At 34.3% G+C, this 17,308-nt stretch overlaps 1 protein-coding gene across 2 annotated transcripts in view; it reads left to right on the top strand.

Annotated features, from left to right (window-relative positions):
- PLPP1 (phospholipid phosphatase 1) overlaps positions 1-17,308 on the top strand; it is a 115,291-nt gene that overhangs the window by 19,456 nt on the left and 78,527 nt on the right. The window lies entirely within an intron of this gene.

Genomic DNA, 17,308 nt, shown 5'->3' with positions numbered 1-17,308 from the left:
GTACATATTTATATAATTATTTTGCTGCACAAGAAAGATCAAATTAAAAAGGAAAGAAAATGAATAAGAAAACAAAATGCAAACAAATAACAAAAAAGAGTGAAAATACTATGTTGTGCTCCACACTCAGTTCCCACAGTCCTTTCTCTAGATGTAGATGGTCCTCTTCATCACATGACCATCTCATTGTTGAAAAGAGCCATGTCCATCGGAATTGATCATCCTATAATCTTCTTGTTGCCATGTACAATTATCTCCTGGTTCTGCTCATTTCACTCAGCATCAGTTCATGTAAGTCTCTCCAGGCCTCTCTGAAATCATCCTGTTGGCTATTTCTTATAGAACAATAATATTCTATAATGTTCATACATTATAATTTATTCAGCCATTCTCCAATTGATGGGCATCCAGTCAGTTTCCAGTTTCTAGCCACTATGAAAAGGGCTGCCACAAACATTTTTGCACATGTGGGTCCTTTTCCCTTCTTTAAGATCTCTTTGAGATATAATCCCAGTACAAACACTGCTGGATTGAAGGGTATCCACAGTTTGATAACTCAGAATCTCTTGTATCATAGATGGGATAACAATGGCGTGAAATAGATGATTATTAAAGAATCTGAAAGTAATATTAAGAGGGAGAATTTCTTTCTTAATTTTCTTCTTCCTCTCCTCCCCTTTCCTTCCTTCCTTCTTTCCTTCCTTCCTTCCTTCCTTCCTTCCCTTTTCCTTTCCTTTCCTTTAAGAAGAATGCTATTTGCTTTTGTAAAGAGGGCATTTGATATGACTTTAAAAATCTGCTTTAAGGTCTGATTTTTCAGAATAAAAGAATGCAAGTTTTCAGGAATGAGGTGAAAAGATTTGATAATGATATTCTGCATTTCTTTTTTCAGAGCTCAATATCTTTTGTAGGTATAAGAGTTTTTTTTTTTTTTTTTAAGTCTCATAGCATTCATATGGTATCATAGATTTAGAGCTTGAAGGGACTTTATCTACAAATAGAGACTGAAACAAAGACCTGTAGGGAGAACACATTACAATGTGTGCTTGTACAAGCTTTTGCAAGGGTGAATGTTGAAAACTATGCTTGTATTTTGAAAAATGAAAAGCTATTATGTGTGCTTGTGGGTGTGTTTAAATCTCATTAACATATTTCAAGAAAACCATAACTTCATAACACTCTTTTTTCTCCCTCCCATTCCCCTTTTTTGACAGATAGAAAATTAAGGCTTGGAAACCTTGTGTCTTCATTTGATCAGGTTTGTTTGGGGAAACTTAAATTATTCAGGTAACTCTGTACTGTGGACGAAAAGGAAATCTTTTCCAGATGGTTTGGTTAAAACCTTTTTTGTGAGCATGCCACTAAACTGTCCGCTTAGGCACTGCTGGCAAATGCGATCTCCCCCTTTTTCATTCCTCTTCCTAGTGAACTTTCTTTTGTGAAGTTATTGACCTACTGCAGCCTGGGCCACCATTAGAAGAGGTTGGAACTAGAACTGGAATTTGAACCTCGTTTGTCTGGTCTCTATCATTCAGATCTCTTCAGGGAATGTTTTCATTAATTCTATCCTGTCTTTGTCAGGAACCAGATACCACATTTCTTTTTGTTCTGCTTGGGTGGGCACTGTTTCCACAGGGGGTGGGTAAGGTGCAGTAAGTTGGAGAAGTTTATGTTGGATGGAGAGGTAGTAAGGAAGTAAAATTTAAAAATAAACAACAGCTCTGTGGATGGATCTGTGTTTGGGAGGGAGAGAACAGAAAGGAGATGTCTTGAGTAGAATAACTTAAGGGCTTAGCTGAAGCTGGCCTTACTTTGTCACTTTTCTGAAGACATACATTTATTGTGAATTGAATAAAGAGAAAATGAAAAAAGATTAAAAATTTTTCATCCTATTTCATTCAGGTAGTAAAAAAGTCACTAGTAGGAACATATCCCTTCCAGAAACTTCAAGAAGTATCTGGGGCACCTGAAACAGATGATTTTGCTTCACTTCTTTTTAAAAAATTTTTTTAACAGCTTTTTATTTTTACAAATACATAAAAAGATAGTCTGCAACATTCAGCTTTGCAAAGCCTTGGGTTTCAAATTTTTCTATCTTCTTTATTTACCCTCTTTCCCCTTCCCTAAATAGCAAGCTATCCGATATTAGGTTAAACATGTGCAATTCTTGTAAATATATGTCCATATTTGTTGTGTTGCACAAGAAAAATCAGATCAAAAAGAAAAAAACAAGAAAAAAACAAGCAAACACCAAAAAGATGAAAAATACTATGTTTTGAGTCACATTCAGTCTCCATAGTTCTCTCTCTCTGGATAATGAGCATGAGAAGATGGAGAAAAAGGGAGACAAGTTACTAAAATGTTTTTCTCTTACTGATTTGAATACTTGTGCAAATTCTTCTGTCTAATGTAGAGACCCAGTTGAGAAAATCTTCTTAAAATATGATGTTATCAAAACTTGTTAGGCAGGTTAATGGATAATAATGAACTTTAGTGTTGGGTATAATGCCTAATTTTATGTGTCATAATGTCAGATTCAAGGTGCTTCCATTGTAGGCAGTCTAATTATTAACTGAATTGGGTGACAGATGAGTAATTTCCTTTCACATAGAACTGTTAAAAGTTAGGTTTCCTCAGTGAGTGATGGATGGACATTTTCTTTGTATATAAGATAGCTTTCTCATGCCTGAAAGTAGAAAATCACAACATTGACATTTAAAGCTCTTTGCAGTCTGGCTTAAACCCACCAGTTGTCTAGTTTGTACTATTACTGGCACTACTCTCTTTCTTAGTTTTATATTTCATGTAAACTAAGACTATTCCATGTCCACATTTGTTTCCATGTCCACTATTGTGAACTAAATACCCACCAGACAGTGCTCTTTGTTGAAGTCTCTCCTTTCCTGCAAGACTCAACAATCTATGTTAAATCCAATATATATATATACATCGTTATGCAGTTATCTTGTTGTACAAGAAAAATTGGATCTAGAAAGAAAAAAAACCTGAAAACCACAAAAATGCAAGTAAACAATAGCAGAAAGAGTAGAAATGCTATGTTGTGGTCCATACTCATTTCCCATAGTTCTCTCTCTGGGTGTAACTGACTCTCTTCATCACTGAACAAGTGGAACTGGTTTGAATCATCTCATTGTTGAAGAGAGCCACATCCATCAGAATTGATCATCGTATAACATTGTTGCCATGTATAATGATATCCTGGTTTTGCTCATTTCATTTAGCATCAGTTCATGTTAGTCTTTCCAGGCTTTTCTGAAATCATCCTACTGGTTATTTCTTACAGAACAATAATATTCTATAATATTCATATACCATAAGTTTTTCAGCCATTCTCCAATTGATGAGCATCCATTCAGTTTCCGGTTTCTTGACACTACAAAAAGGCCTTCCACAAACATTTTTGCACCTGTGGGTTTTATTACCTCCTGTAAGATCTCTTTGGGATACAAGGCCAGTAGAGACACTGCACAGTTTGATAACTTTTTAAGGATAGTTCCAAAATGCTCTCCAGAATGGTTGGATCCCACATTCACAGTTCCACCAACATTGTATCAGTGTCCCAGTTATCCTACACCCTCTCCAACATTCGTCATTATTTTTTCCTGTCATCTTAGCTAATCTGATAGGTGTGTAGTGGTGTCTCAGAGTTGTCTTAATTTGCATTTCTCTGTAGATCCTATTTTGAATGGATAGACGATGAGACATTGGCAGGAGAGGATAAGTGACTTGCTTCAGACCACATAAGCAGTAAATTATGTAAAGAAGCAAGAGCTCTCCTTTCTTCATATTTACTTAACTTTCCTGTTGGATTTTTAAGTTTTTTGACAGCCAGTATCTTATCTGTCTTTGTAATCAAGCAAAATAAGCAATGGAAGAAGCAAGACTGCATAGTAAGCTCAAAAGCCAGGGAGACTTTGGCTGGTTAAAGTAAAAATACTTTAAGAGGCAGTTGTTTTGTGCAGTGAACAGAGCTTTGGCCTTGGAGTCAAGAAGATCTGAGTTCAAATTTGGCCCCAGACATTTAACTCTTACTAGCTATGGGACCCTGGGCAAGTCATTTAATCCTGATTGTCTAGTCAAAAAAAAAAAGTAGTACTTTGAGATTAATAGTTGCAAAAGGATATTTTTGGAAAGTTGGATATGTTCAGTAGATTCCCAGAAGGAAATTATGTGGTCAGGACTTTGATTATTAATTGAGTTGAGATAAACATAGGAAACACATGTGTGGAATTTGATATGAAATTTAGATCAGCAGAGAAATTGGATTTATTTTAGAGAATATAGTAATAGAAAAGGTTATAGGCATTTTGTGATAATTCTCCTTAAAAAATCAAGGGTACTATATGTTCTCAAGAATTAAATTGTAGGGAATTTATTAATGAGAAATTTTCAGGGGGAAGGAGTGTTACAGCTGGCTGGGGAATGTGATGATAAATTTGGATCTAGAGATCATCTAGAGTTTGGTATGGGAGAGGGGAACTGGAATTTTAAAAGCACTTACTATGTGCCAGGCACAAATTTGTGCCTAGAAATTTGTAGATTTCTACAAATAAAATCTCATTTGAATCTAATAGCTGGATACTAATGGAGTATGACTGGTAATTTCCCTCAAGGTGCCAGCACTCATGGAGAGGGAGTGAATATGTTTCTTCATGCTGTGGCTCTAGCTCTCATTTCAGTTTACTCCAGGGTCAGAATTTCTAGCACCTATTACTATAGTAGTGAAGAAAAAGGTTTTCAGGTGTGATGGACAAAGATTAGTGTTTAGTGCAGTTTTTTATTTTAGTAACTTAAAACTCAGAATACTTTAATTGGTAAACTTAGAACTTTAATGTAAAAGGACCAAGAACTCTTGATAATAAAAGAAAATTACCCAAACCTACTAGCTTTAAGGGCTTAGGATGTCATCGCAATCTAGTACCTGAGAATGGTTGGGCTCCATTCACACTTGAACTTTCTACCCTGAGTGTAGAGTATTTTTTTATATCACAGAGGAAATATGTTATCTAACATTGGATCACTGACTTCTTAACCTGTCTGATTCTTAATCCTTTTTATTTTTTGCTGTCATTTATTCCTAGTCCAATACATGAAAAGGATGACTTAATTTTTTACGTTATTTTTGAGGCTTTAGGGATCATAAGCCACAGGAAATATATTGGAACAGGATTGGTTCATTAAACTGTTGAATTGGAATTTATATATTTTTTGTATTTATATTTATTTGTGTATATGCTTCTTCTTTCCAAGGAAAATGAATGTAAATTTCTTGGTTTTAGGGCCTGTTTCCACTAGCATAGTATCTTGAGTATAGTTCTATAAATGCTAGTTGAATTGAGTTGATTTTGAATACATAACACAATATATATATAACAATAACACAATGCACAATAACCTTGGGTGGGAATTTATGGATCATTCCAAAGATTTGTAAAGCACTATTTGGTAACTCATGCATAGACTGAAAAAGAGTATGCAGAAACTCTGGTGTCTTATGATTTTATTCTAGAAGCAAGTTGTGATTTAATAACAACAATAATAATAGCAATAGCTTTGTGGCTTTTGTATTGGAAAATGCTTGGTACACAGTAGTCACTTAATAAAAAACTTACCTACAGTACTATATTAGGCACTGAGGCACTTAACCAAAGAAAGAAAAGAAATAACAAGCTCCTCTTTTGAAGGAGCTAGAGGTGTAGCTTATGGAACAAGACTGAAAGCAGCCACTGGTGCGGTATAAGGAGTAACTCCTCACACAGATCTCAGGAAAAGGATAGGAGTAGAAGTCACTAAAGTATTCTTTACAGTCAAACATAGGAGACATAGAATTGAAAAATGCTTATTTGGATATACTTACTAATAATATGCAAAATAGACAACAATATCCAATATAGAAAGGGAAGTAAAATGAGAGTGATCTATTATGAGAAAAGTACAGGTGATAGCTTATCAAATGACCACTTTATCAGATATCACTTTTTCTGATGATATAGGGATGAGGGCCAAAATTAAACTTTCAGAAGTATATATATAATTTTTAGGAAAGATTTTATATTTATGTTCCTGATTCTATATATACTGTGAAGAAGAAAGAAAAAAAATATTGTAACAAGAGAAGCAATAAAGAGAAAAGACTTAAAGAATTTGGGAGTTATTTTTAGAAAATGTAATAAAACAGATTGAGTTGTTTTTGGTGTGAATTTTCTTGTATGGGGCCTGACAGTATTTATATTCAACATGGCAAACCACTTAAAGGTTACTTAAGATATCTATCAGAATGTTTAATAAAGAACTTTATTTCTCCCTTCAATTACATGTAAAATAATTTTTAACATTTCTGTTGTAAAACTTTGAGTTCCAGATTTTCTCCTTTCCTTCGTTCCCCTCATCCCCTCCCATTGTGAAAGCACATGTGAAATTATGCAAAATATTTCCAAAATATTTTTTAAAAGTATGTTTCATTCTTCTCTAGATATGGATAGCATCGTAAGTCCTTCAGAGTTGTCTTAGATCATTATATTGCTGAGAAAAGCAAAGTCATCTACAGCTGATCATTTTATATTATTGCTGTTGTACACAACACATTACTTTGCAGGAGCTTATAGAAGTGTTTCCAGGTTTTTCTGAGAACATTGTGCTCATCATTTTTTATAGCGTAATGGTATTCCATCATAGTCATATATCACAATTTATTCCATCATAATCATATACCACAATTTATTCAGCCATTCCCAAGTTGATGGGCCTCTTTTTTTTTTTTTTTTTTTTAGAAGCTCTTCAAATTTTTATTATATAATCTTAACTGGGCTCTCAGTGCAGCAAAGCAATACTTCTCATAAACTGTTTTTTTTTTTTTTTAAATAACTTTTTATTGATAGAACTCATGCCAGGGTAATTTTTTACAGCATTATCCCTTGCATTCACTTCTGTTCCAATTTTTCCCCTCCCTCCCTCTACCCTCTCCCCCAGATGGCAAGCTGTCCTTTACATGTTGAATAGGTTACAGTATATCCTAGATACAATATATGTGTGTGGAACCGAACAGTTTTCTTGTTGCACAGGGAGAATTGAATTCAGAGGGTATAAATAACCAGGGAAGAAAAACAAAAATGCAAGGAGTTTATATTCATCTCCCAGTGTTCTTTCTTTGGGTGTAGCTGCTTCTGTCCATCCTTGATCAATTGAAACTGAATTAGCTCTCTTTATCGAAGAGATCCACTTCCATCAGAATACATCCTCATACAGTATCATTGTTGAGGTATATAATGATCTCCTGGTTCTGCTCATTTCACTTAGCATCAGTTCGTGTAAGTCTCGCCAGTCCTCTCTGTATTCATCCTGCTGGTCATTCCTTACAGAACAATAATATTCCATAACGTTCATATACCACAATTTATTCAACCATTCTCCAATTGATGGGCATCCATTCATTTTCCAGCTTCTAGCCACTACAAACAGGGCTGCCACAAACATTTTGGCACATACAGGTCCCTTTCCCTTCTTTAGTATCTCTTTGGGGTATAAGCCCAGTAGAGACACTGCTGGATCAAAGGGTATGCACAGTTTGATAACTTTTTGAGCATAGTTCCAAATTACTCTCCAGAACGGATGGGCCTCCTTTCTTAAAATTTCCAATTTTTTGTCCTGACAAAAGAGTTATTACAAATATTCTTGTATAGGTCCTTTTTCTTTTTAAAAAAATCTCCTGTGGGATGCCTAGTAATGGTAATGTTAAGTCAAAAGTTACATATGTACGGTTTTATAGCTCTTTGGGTATAGTTCCAAATTGTTCTACCAAATGATTGGATCAGTTTGTGATTCCAACAACAATGCATTAATGTTTCATTTCCTCCACAACTTTGAAACTCAGAGTTTTCTTCTAACAGTTGTCATTTTTCTTTTCTGTCCCATTAGCAAATCTAATAGGTATGAGACATCTACCACTATGAAGGCAGACTAGGAATATTAAATATAAGACTTTTTTGTATTCTCTTGTTAAGGAAGTATAATTGGGGACAAATTTTATCCTGGGTGGATGCAATTCTTGTAGGGTATGGGTAGTCTCTAAAAAATAGGAGCAATCTATTATATCCTTATTATGTTACATTATTATCTTTATTATATCAAAATGATGAGATAAAGGCTTTTGACCTAATAATGAAAATATGTAAATACTATATATAAATAAATCCAAGACTATCTAGTCTGTCTACAGAACTGGTTTTTTTTTTTAATTACTTACCTAAGCTAGAAATTCCTAGTTTACTGCTTACTCTTCTTTCTTTTTTCCTCTTGCATATTTGCTTCTCTTCCCATGTACAAATCATATGATCCGTTGCCAAATGTATAGACCTTGATTTTTTACATCTATCCTTCTCTCTTCCCATAGTCAGTTACCTACTTTATGGCCTTGTAGTTCCCAATCTTTATTGACTGTAAAAAAAAAAAAAATTATCTTGTATTCCTTAATGCTTTTAAATACATTTGTACTCAATTAATCGCTATTAGCATCTTATATATAAAGTATATTTCAGTTGTCTGGAGTTTTAACTCCTGCTTCTGGGTGAAGTAATCATAATGCGAATTCAGCTTAATCAGTAGACTACTCTGTAGTGCATTTTCTATCTGTTGATCTGGAAGAAACCATAATTCAAATGGCAAGCATTTAATTAGAACACTCATAGTTACTTTACTAAGTAAAAATTAAGCAAAGTCAAATGATAAGTATACAAAAAAATACTGTTTTCCCCAAATGCGCATGCTGATGGGGAAGGGAATACTTCTTGAAGATTTATCCATCCAAGTAAGGAAGATGCATCTGCTGGAACAATGTTCTGGCTCTGTCAATATTTGGCTGTGCCATGCTACTTCTTGGCTCTGCCTTATACAGATTTCTTCCATGGTTTTCTTGTTATTTCTGCTTTGGCTTTGCTATTTTTCTCTGCCTTTGCATTTATCGGTTGATGAAACCTCATTCTGCCTTCACCAAAATGAGCCAATCAGCAAGCATTTATTAAGCACCTTCTGTGTTCCAGACACTGTGTTAAACATTGGGGATACAAAGAGACAAAAGACATTCCTTACTTTTAAGGAACTTACACATTCTCCCAAGAGGGAGAAGTCATTCCATTCTCCTCTCCTGAATTGTTATTTGCTGTTTTATCAACAAACCAGTATTACCATCTACTGCTGTAACTTCTGTATGTCTTTTTTTTTAAAACCCTTGCCTAGCAAGTGTTGTAACATTGCCTAGCCAGTCAATATAACTTTTCAGTTCATTTGACCTGTTCCACAATTGACTGACTTGTAAAAGATATTCTTCAGGTAGCTGAAGAAAAACTATGTAGAAAGACTAGAGATCACTCAAAGTTATGAACAATTTTCAAAACAAAGAATTTAGATGATCAAAAAAAAGCAAATCAAGGAAACAGATTTTGTCTCACATGCACAAAATTGGCAAAGGTGATAAAAATGGAAATGGTTAGTGTGAGGATCAAATGAAGTAATTGTAAAGCACTTGGAACAATGTGTGGCAAATGTTAAGTGTGATATAAATATGATCTGCTATTATTGTATTGTTGCAGAAGAGGTTTTGAGAAGCTAGAAGAAGTCTAAGGGTGCTGGAAGGTTTGACATTATGAGATAAGTATCATAAAGTTAGTATTACCTTTTGTCCCTGTGGTGTCACATAAGGAATATACTGATTCCACATATACCAAGACATTCCTAGTACAATGTACAAGGTCAAAGTTGGCAACATTACCCATTGTGTGGGCAATGAATGGCAGAATCATTTGTGAAATGTGAATATAATAAGTGTATTATGCTGCAAGAAATAACAAATGTGAATAATTCAGAGAAAAACAGAAAGACTTATATAAGCCCATGCAGAGTGAAGAAAACAGAACCAAAGCAACATACATAATTACCATAATATAAACGAAAAAAAAAAAATTCAAGTTATTTGCTCTCAGATTAAATGCAAGGACCAGTCTTGCCTGGAGGGCTGATGATAAAAACACACTTTTTTCTTAGATGGGAGATGGGATCATGTTCTTTGCCCCCGGTGAGGATCACCACACATTTTGACATTTATTTCTTTGGCTGTGGATAAAAATATGTACAAATTTTCATTTGCTTTCTCAGTTCCTGGCAAAATGTAAGCAACTAGGGTCTGAGCCATGAGTTTCAAGGAGACATGTTGTAACAAAAGCAGGTCCCCTTTTTAGAGAGACACTTGAAGAACAGTGATATATGTGGCGTGAGAGTTTATAAAGAGTACATTTATGTAATCATTTTACTGAGTCATTTAATGACCTGTTGGTTCTGTTTTGCAGCTTTCAGAGATTGAAATCTTAAATTAAAATTGAGTAAGAGTTGTCTTTCTGGGCCTATAGGAGCTCTCTAGGTCATGTCAGAATTCTATTTTTTCCCCCTAGACTTATTTTTTTTATTATTAATAATAGTTTTTAATTTTCAAAACCTATGCAAAGATAGGTTTTCATCACCCTTGTAAGGATGTTCCAAGTTCCAAGTTTTTCTTCCTCCCACTTCCCTCCCCTAGACGCAAGCAATTCAATACATGTTAAATATGTGTAGTTCTTCTATACATATTTCCACATTTATCATATTGCATAAGAAAAATTAGATCAAAAAGGGAAAACTCTTTCTCAGAACTCTTTCTGGATGCAGATGGCTCTGTTTATCACAAGTCTATCAGAATTAGCCTGAATCACCTCACTGTTGAAAAGAGCCACATCCATCAGGTTAAACTTAATTTTTTTAAAAAGACATTTACTCCTCCCATTCATATTAAATTTCTGCCTAATTGCATAGGTTGCTGTTTCTGAACATGTCCTTTTTGTTCTTGCTATTAGTCTTTAAAATCTTTAATCTGTAGTGATCTTGTCTGTCTTCAGAAGCCCAATTCAAATGCTGTCTCTATTGTAAAGCTTTCAGTGTTTCCAAGGGACTTCTCTCATTTCTTTTGATTGTATAATAATCGTGTGTGAAGTAAGTAGTGCTACTATTATTATCACTGTTTTACAGATGAGGAAACTGAGGATCAGAGAGTATGATTTCCCCATTGTCACACAGCTAGTATGAGCTAATAATACTCATTCTCATAGCTCACTTGATTCCAAATTCAGTGCAATTTCTAGGACTGCATTCTGCCCTTCAGTCACCATCTTCTTTGCAATGTAGGAGAAGTTTTTAAAGCATCTTTTCTTTCCCTTCCTACACTGTAAATTCCTTGAGGATGAGAACCCTTTACCTTTTGCACATTGCTAGTCACTGAATATTCAGTATAAACATTTGTTAAATGAGTGAATACATTTTATGAATCTCCTAGAAATCCCTTCAAACTGAGGCCTCAGGATGGCTTATGAAGTGGCCTCATAATTGCAGATTTTTTGGAAACAAGTACTTTTTAATTATCTTGATTAATTTTCCAGAACTAATTTTACTAGCTTAAGGAACTCATTCCTTTTGATGTTGATGAAGCGTCCTCTGTCAATGTAGATTGCCTCTCTAATAGTGATAGGGTGTTGCCCAGGATCACATAGTCAGTCAGTAGATACTCAAATCTAACAACTGAGACCTTCCTTAAGAAGGTTAAGAAGGTCTAACTAGGAGACCAGGTCTTTGTCTGCTACACCATCATGTTGCCTATATTCCTGATGATGCTGGCTTAAATAATGGAAATGTAATTAAAATGCCTCTTTACTTTATATACTTTAAAAACACTCCCTTTTCCCCCCACTCTTTCATATGGGCCAGTTTGGTGAATTTGCTAAAGTAAGAATTGTATTTTCTTTTGAAACAGACCTCTTTATAATTTTAGTTCTTGTTTCTGGGCCAATTTAGTTGTCATAACTTCAGACTAGACATAACTTAGTCTATATAAGTTTTTAAAATACTTTTTTACTCCAGAGATTTAAGCTATTAAAAGCACTTGATTGCAGCCCTGGATTTTAATTGGCAGTATCTTTTTTTATTTTATTGTAATTTCAACTCCTTTTTTGGTGGTATGGATGAAGAATTTAGAGTTTTCTCAAGTCTTTCCCATGCATATTCTGAGTGTTGAGTATCCACATTCCCTTTTTCTCTTTTGGTTTCCTGCTGCTAGGGAAAATAAGAGCAAAAACAAAAACAAAAACAAAAAGCAATCTATTAAGGAGGGATGTGATGATGATATTTCTGGAATAACTATTCTTACAGGTTTAAATTCTTTGGAATGAGCCTAATTTTATATAGTATTGTTGATTATTACTTGACATTGTATTTCAAGGAGTTTTTTAGCTCCATTTCAAAGTTAAACAACTATAAGAAAGTTCCACTTTTGTGTACTCTTAAGGTAGTAGCTGTAAAGTATTGTGGATTCATGTACTTATTTCCACTTAATAAGCCATGGATACAGTATTGGAAAATGTTCCCTTCAAAGCCTAATTGTCAAAGGCAGAGCAAAATGATGTTGGAGGTTAAAACAGTGAACAAGGAAGTTTGTGGAAAATTTCCCATTAAACTAGTGTAGACAATCAATACCAGAACTGTGATTATTCAACTACTTCTTTAATATTAGGCTCTTGTATATTAAGAGTAATATTCTTGACTCACCATTAATAAGTTTTATGAGAATGTTGATACTTTAATACAAAGTCATCCCTTTTTTTGACTGTTTCATTTTTGGCTAAATGAATGTTATATCCACCTGTGTGATTGTGGATAAATTCTGTGGCCCTGAAACACACAAAAAATTGACTGTATTACATGGAAATCAGATCCATGGCCTATTCTTTTTTACTCCTTTTGTTCATTTGTACCTATTAAGAAAAGTAACATATGGCTCTAGCCATTGGACCAAATTACATATGGGTGTTAGCACTATGTTCACTAGGATATTCATCTATCTATATATCTCACAGTGCTGATATACTAGTGGAAGAGACAACTTTAAAAACACCATATATAAAAAATTGTAAACAGAAGGAAAGCACTGAAGGAGAGATATGGCCCAAAGAAGGGAAGAAGGATGGTAAAGACCTATTCTAACTGTTACAAATGTAGAACTAACAAGGGCTGGCAACAGACAGGGGTGTATATAGGGTTGAATTCTAATGAGTGGTTAAAAATGACATTGAGTTTGTGTGACTGGAAGGATTTAGTGATATCCTTGAAAGTAATAGAGAATTTGGAGAAGAGAATGATTTCTGTTGGGATATACTGAGCTTGAGATATTTTTGAGACATCCTTTTCGAGACATCTGAGGCAATTGGTTATGCAAAGGCTTAGGAAAAAGGCTGGGGTTAGATTTATAGATCTGGGAATCATTTGGATAACTGAATTCATAGGAACTGGTGAGAGATCAAGAAACAAGAAGACATTGAGAGAGAAAAGGTCCAGAACAGATTTATGGAGAGAAACTATGAGCCAACCATTGAATTCACTGAGCAAAACAGGAGTTGCTTTTGATAATGGTCACCAGAATCAGAATTGAGTTTGTTAGATTTGAATATGGTAGACATTAAAGGAAGGGGCAGGTTGCAAGTGATGATGGTAAGGGGGGAAGTCCAGAAATGGCAGTGGAGAGCTAAAAGTGTATTATAATTACCCTTCTCTGTCATATATGTTCTGAACATGGAAATCTGTTTAGCTACCTGTTCAATTTGGGTCCTGAGGCAGGAAATAAGACATGTCATTGTGACTGAAATGCATGAGAATGCATTGAATTCATGAATGCATGGAGAATAATTTGAAATAAGACTGAGAAGATAGGTGGAATCTTATTATGGAGTAATTCAGATCTTTTGCAGAATATTTTAGACTAGAAGCACCTGGAAGCCCCAAAATATTTTTTAGTGGAAGACAGACATGAGCTGTGCAGGGGATTAGCTGTGTGGAGGATGGATGGTTTGGACTAAGGAAGAGACAGGAATAGAGGGGAAATAATTAGAAAATTTCAAATAGTAATAGGTTTCGAGAGTAGTAAAAAGGACTTGAAGGAAAGTAGAGGCTCTGAGAGTGAAGGGCAGGTTCCTTCGTGGTTGTGGATGTAGAGTTGACAAGAAGACTAAGAGGATTGATGGTGGGTGTGGGTGTGGTGGAAAAGTAAAGAACTATTCATTTAGAGGTTCAGATTTTGTAGCAGTTTTGAATGAATGACAACTCTGTATAATAATACACATTTCATATTTAATGTTTGTTAAATATTTAACATATTTAATCACTCCTGTCACCTTAGATAGAACACTTAATGTATATGGTCCTTGTTCCTTGTGTAGACAATGAAGGAACCGGACTAGATATTGTATCTGTTTATTCCCCTCCATTCTGACAAGCTTCTTCAGGTACTCTATCATTACTTTGTCAAGTAAGCACTGTTTGGCAGACCTTCCACTAAAAATGTTTATTTTAGGAATGAGGAGACAACTTTTGGGGCATGAAAGAATATAAATGACTTTGATGTATTATGGTACAAGGGGGAGACTGTTTATACTGTTTGTTTACCTATAAGTTACTCTTCACAGCCCTACTGGAAACTTATTTTGAATTCTTACAGGTCTTTTATAACTACTCTTTTTTTATTTTAAAAAACAAAAGTTGTTGGAAAAATTACCCATGCATATGCTTTGTAAATAAAAAACTTTAATAAATTTTTTAAAAGTCATATACAAAACAAGTTCCTCTTGAAAATTCATATTTTTTTGCTTCTTTCACATTATTTCTTTTTTCTTAAAGTTTTTTATTTCCAAACATATGCATAGTTTTCAGTTCTTTTAAATAGTTTTCACTTTTGTAAAACCTTGTATTCCAATTTATTTTTATCACTCTTCCTCCTCCCCCTTTCCTATATGGCAAATAATCCAATCTATGTTAAACATCTGTAATTCTTCTATATATATTTCCATAATTACCATGATGCACAAGAAAAATCAGAAGAAAAAGGAAAAAAATGACAAAACAAAATGCAAACGAACTACAACAAAAAAGCGAAACCACTATGTTGTGATATGTTGTTTCTACAATCCTCTGAAGCTGCAGATGATTCTCTCCATCATAAGACCATTGAAATTGGCTTGAATATCATTGCTGTTGAAAAGAGTCACATCCATCAGAACTGATCATCATACATTCTAGTTGTTGCTGTGTACGCTCTTGGTTCTATCCACTTCATTTAGGATCAGTTCGTGTAAGTCTATCCAGATTTTTCTGAAATCATCCTGCTGATCATTTCTTATAGAACAATAATATTCCATAATATTCATATACCCATTCAACTAATCTCCAACTTGATGGGAAACACTCAGTTTCCAGTTCTTTTGCCACTACAAAAAGAGCTGTTACAAAGATTTTGGTACATGTGGGCCCTTTTTTCCTTTTTTATGCTCTCTTAAGGATACAGGCCTAATAGAGGCACTTCTGAATCAAAAGATAAGCACAGTGTCACATTTTTTCTTAAGGAATAATTTCTTTCACCCTTTCTGTAAGCCTAGTGGAAAGATGTCAAGCCTGGGTAAAGGGAGATAATTTTACTTGTTCATTCAAGCCACCTCTTTAAAAATCTTGTCATTCCTGTACATTGTGATGATACTATTTCTTGTGCTTTAACTCGATTGTCCTGAAACCAACTTAACTTTCAGAATGTGTTCTATTTATTATTAATTCTAGGTTTAGGTCCTTTGATATAGTTATTTGTCTGAGGATGAATTATTGTCATCTTCCACTGTTCTGCTGCTGATGTAATAAGCTAAAGAGTACTTCATATGTGGCCAGAGGAATTTTGAAGTACCTGTGAGAAAGGTTAACTAATCCTTATATTGTACCATTTCCCTCACTTCTGCTTTAGACATTTTGCCTAAAGAAACCAGCTACTGCATGTGACCTTTGCCTGGTTGGAATGGCAAGGTTACCACAAAGGGGTGAAAGGACTTAATTAATGTAGCCTGTAATCAGTTGTTTTAAAAAATTCTCTCAGGGAGGTGACACAAGAGATTGATTTTTGATTAAAAAAAAAAAGTCTGTAAATAAACAGGATTAGTTGTATCTTGGCCTATGCAGAATTGGGGAGATGGCGGCAAAAATAACTTGCCTTTCCAGGTTGGCTTTTTAAAGCTGTATTTAAAATATATGCCGATTTATTTTAAGTGTCTGACAAACTGTTTTAAGACATTCAGGACTTTGGAAGGTAATTCTCAGTTAAAACCACAAAATGTAGGGAACAGTTTCTTTAGTAAACTCCACTTATCTTATATCCAGACTGGCTCTTTTCCGTTTTTTGTTACCACTTAAAAACAGAATAAAATCTAAGCACTTTTTATAGTACAACTGTACAGCCAAAGAGATGATTTTGAAGCTAGTGGGTGGATGTGAGTGTTCTCTAAAAATTTAGTCTTTGGCCCTCACTTTTTCTCTCTGTGGCCTAAGAACTAATTTGACCTAAATGGTTTCACCTTTTCCCTCTTTGCAGATGACTCTTCAGTGTATAACTTCAGTTCTAGCCTTTCATCTTTTCTGTTTCCTTCCTGTCCCTTTTTTTTTTTTAAGAAAATTTTTATTGGTGACTACTGTTGTCAGTGGAAAAAAGTGCAAAACAACTTGAGGCACAAGCCGATGTCATAATTCAGAAACACAGCTTTCATTATGTCACTTCCCTACCCTGAAAGTAGTAGCAACATTAGAAATATGTGCATTGTTTCTGAAATGGCACAAATTGAATTTAAAACTCCTTGTCCTGGCCAAAGTTTTGCTATAATCTGACTGCATCAATTTATGTAACTTTATTTCCCATAATCCTCTATAGTCAGGTCAATCACTTTGTTGGTCCTCAGCACACCTGGCATGTTAGTTGGCAAGATATTATAGGAAGATGTAATATTTTCTCTTACCATTAAGTCCTACTGGAAATAGCTATGTGAAGATAAAAGTTTTGAATACTAAACCCTATGCTGCTGTAGGAACTTTGTGTGCACAGGTATTATACCTTAAAAAAATATGTTGATCATTAATATTAAAATATCATTAAAATATTTGAAAATTTTATCAGATGGTAAGTGTGGTGAATTTTTGAATTTTTGATTATTTTCTACTTTATTTTTTAAAGACAAAAACATAATAGCCACATTGAAAATATTTGGAATTTTAGTTAGCATTGCTTGAAAATATTCATAACTTTTAGGTTTTATTAAGATTAAAAAGACCATGAATGGTAGACAGAAAGTTGACTCTGTGAATTCAAATTTTTTTTACTAAGGTAAAAGAGAATTTGTCACCAAATTTTTTTTTTTTC

Source organism: Antechinus flavipes, chromosome 1 (genome assembly GCF_016432865.1).
Source record: "Antechinus flavipes isolate AdamAnt ecotype Samford, QLD, Australia chromosome 1, AdamAnt_v2, whole genome shotgun sequence".
NCBI classification, from domain to species: Eukaryota; Metazoa; Chordata; class Mammalia; order Dasyuromorphia; family Dasyuridae; genus Antechinus; species Antechinus flavipes.
Note: the sequence above shows the minus strand (reverse complement) of the source record. Positions and strands in the feature narration are given on the sequence as shown.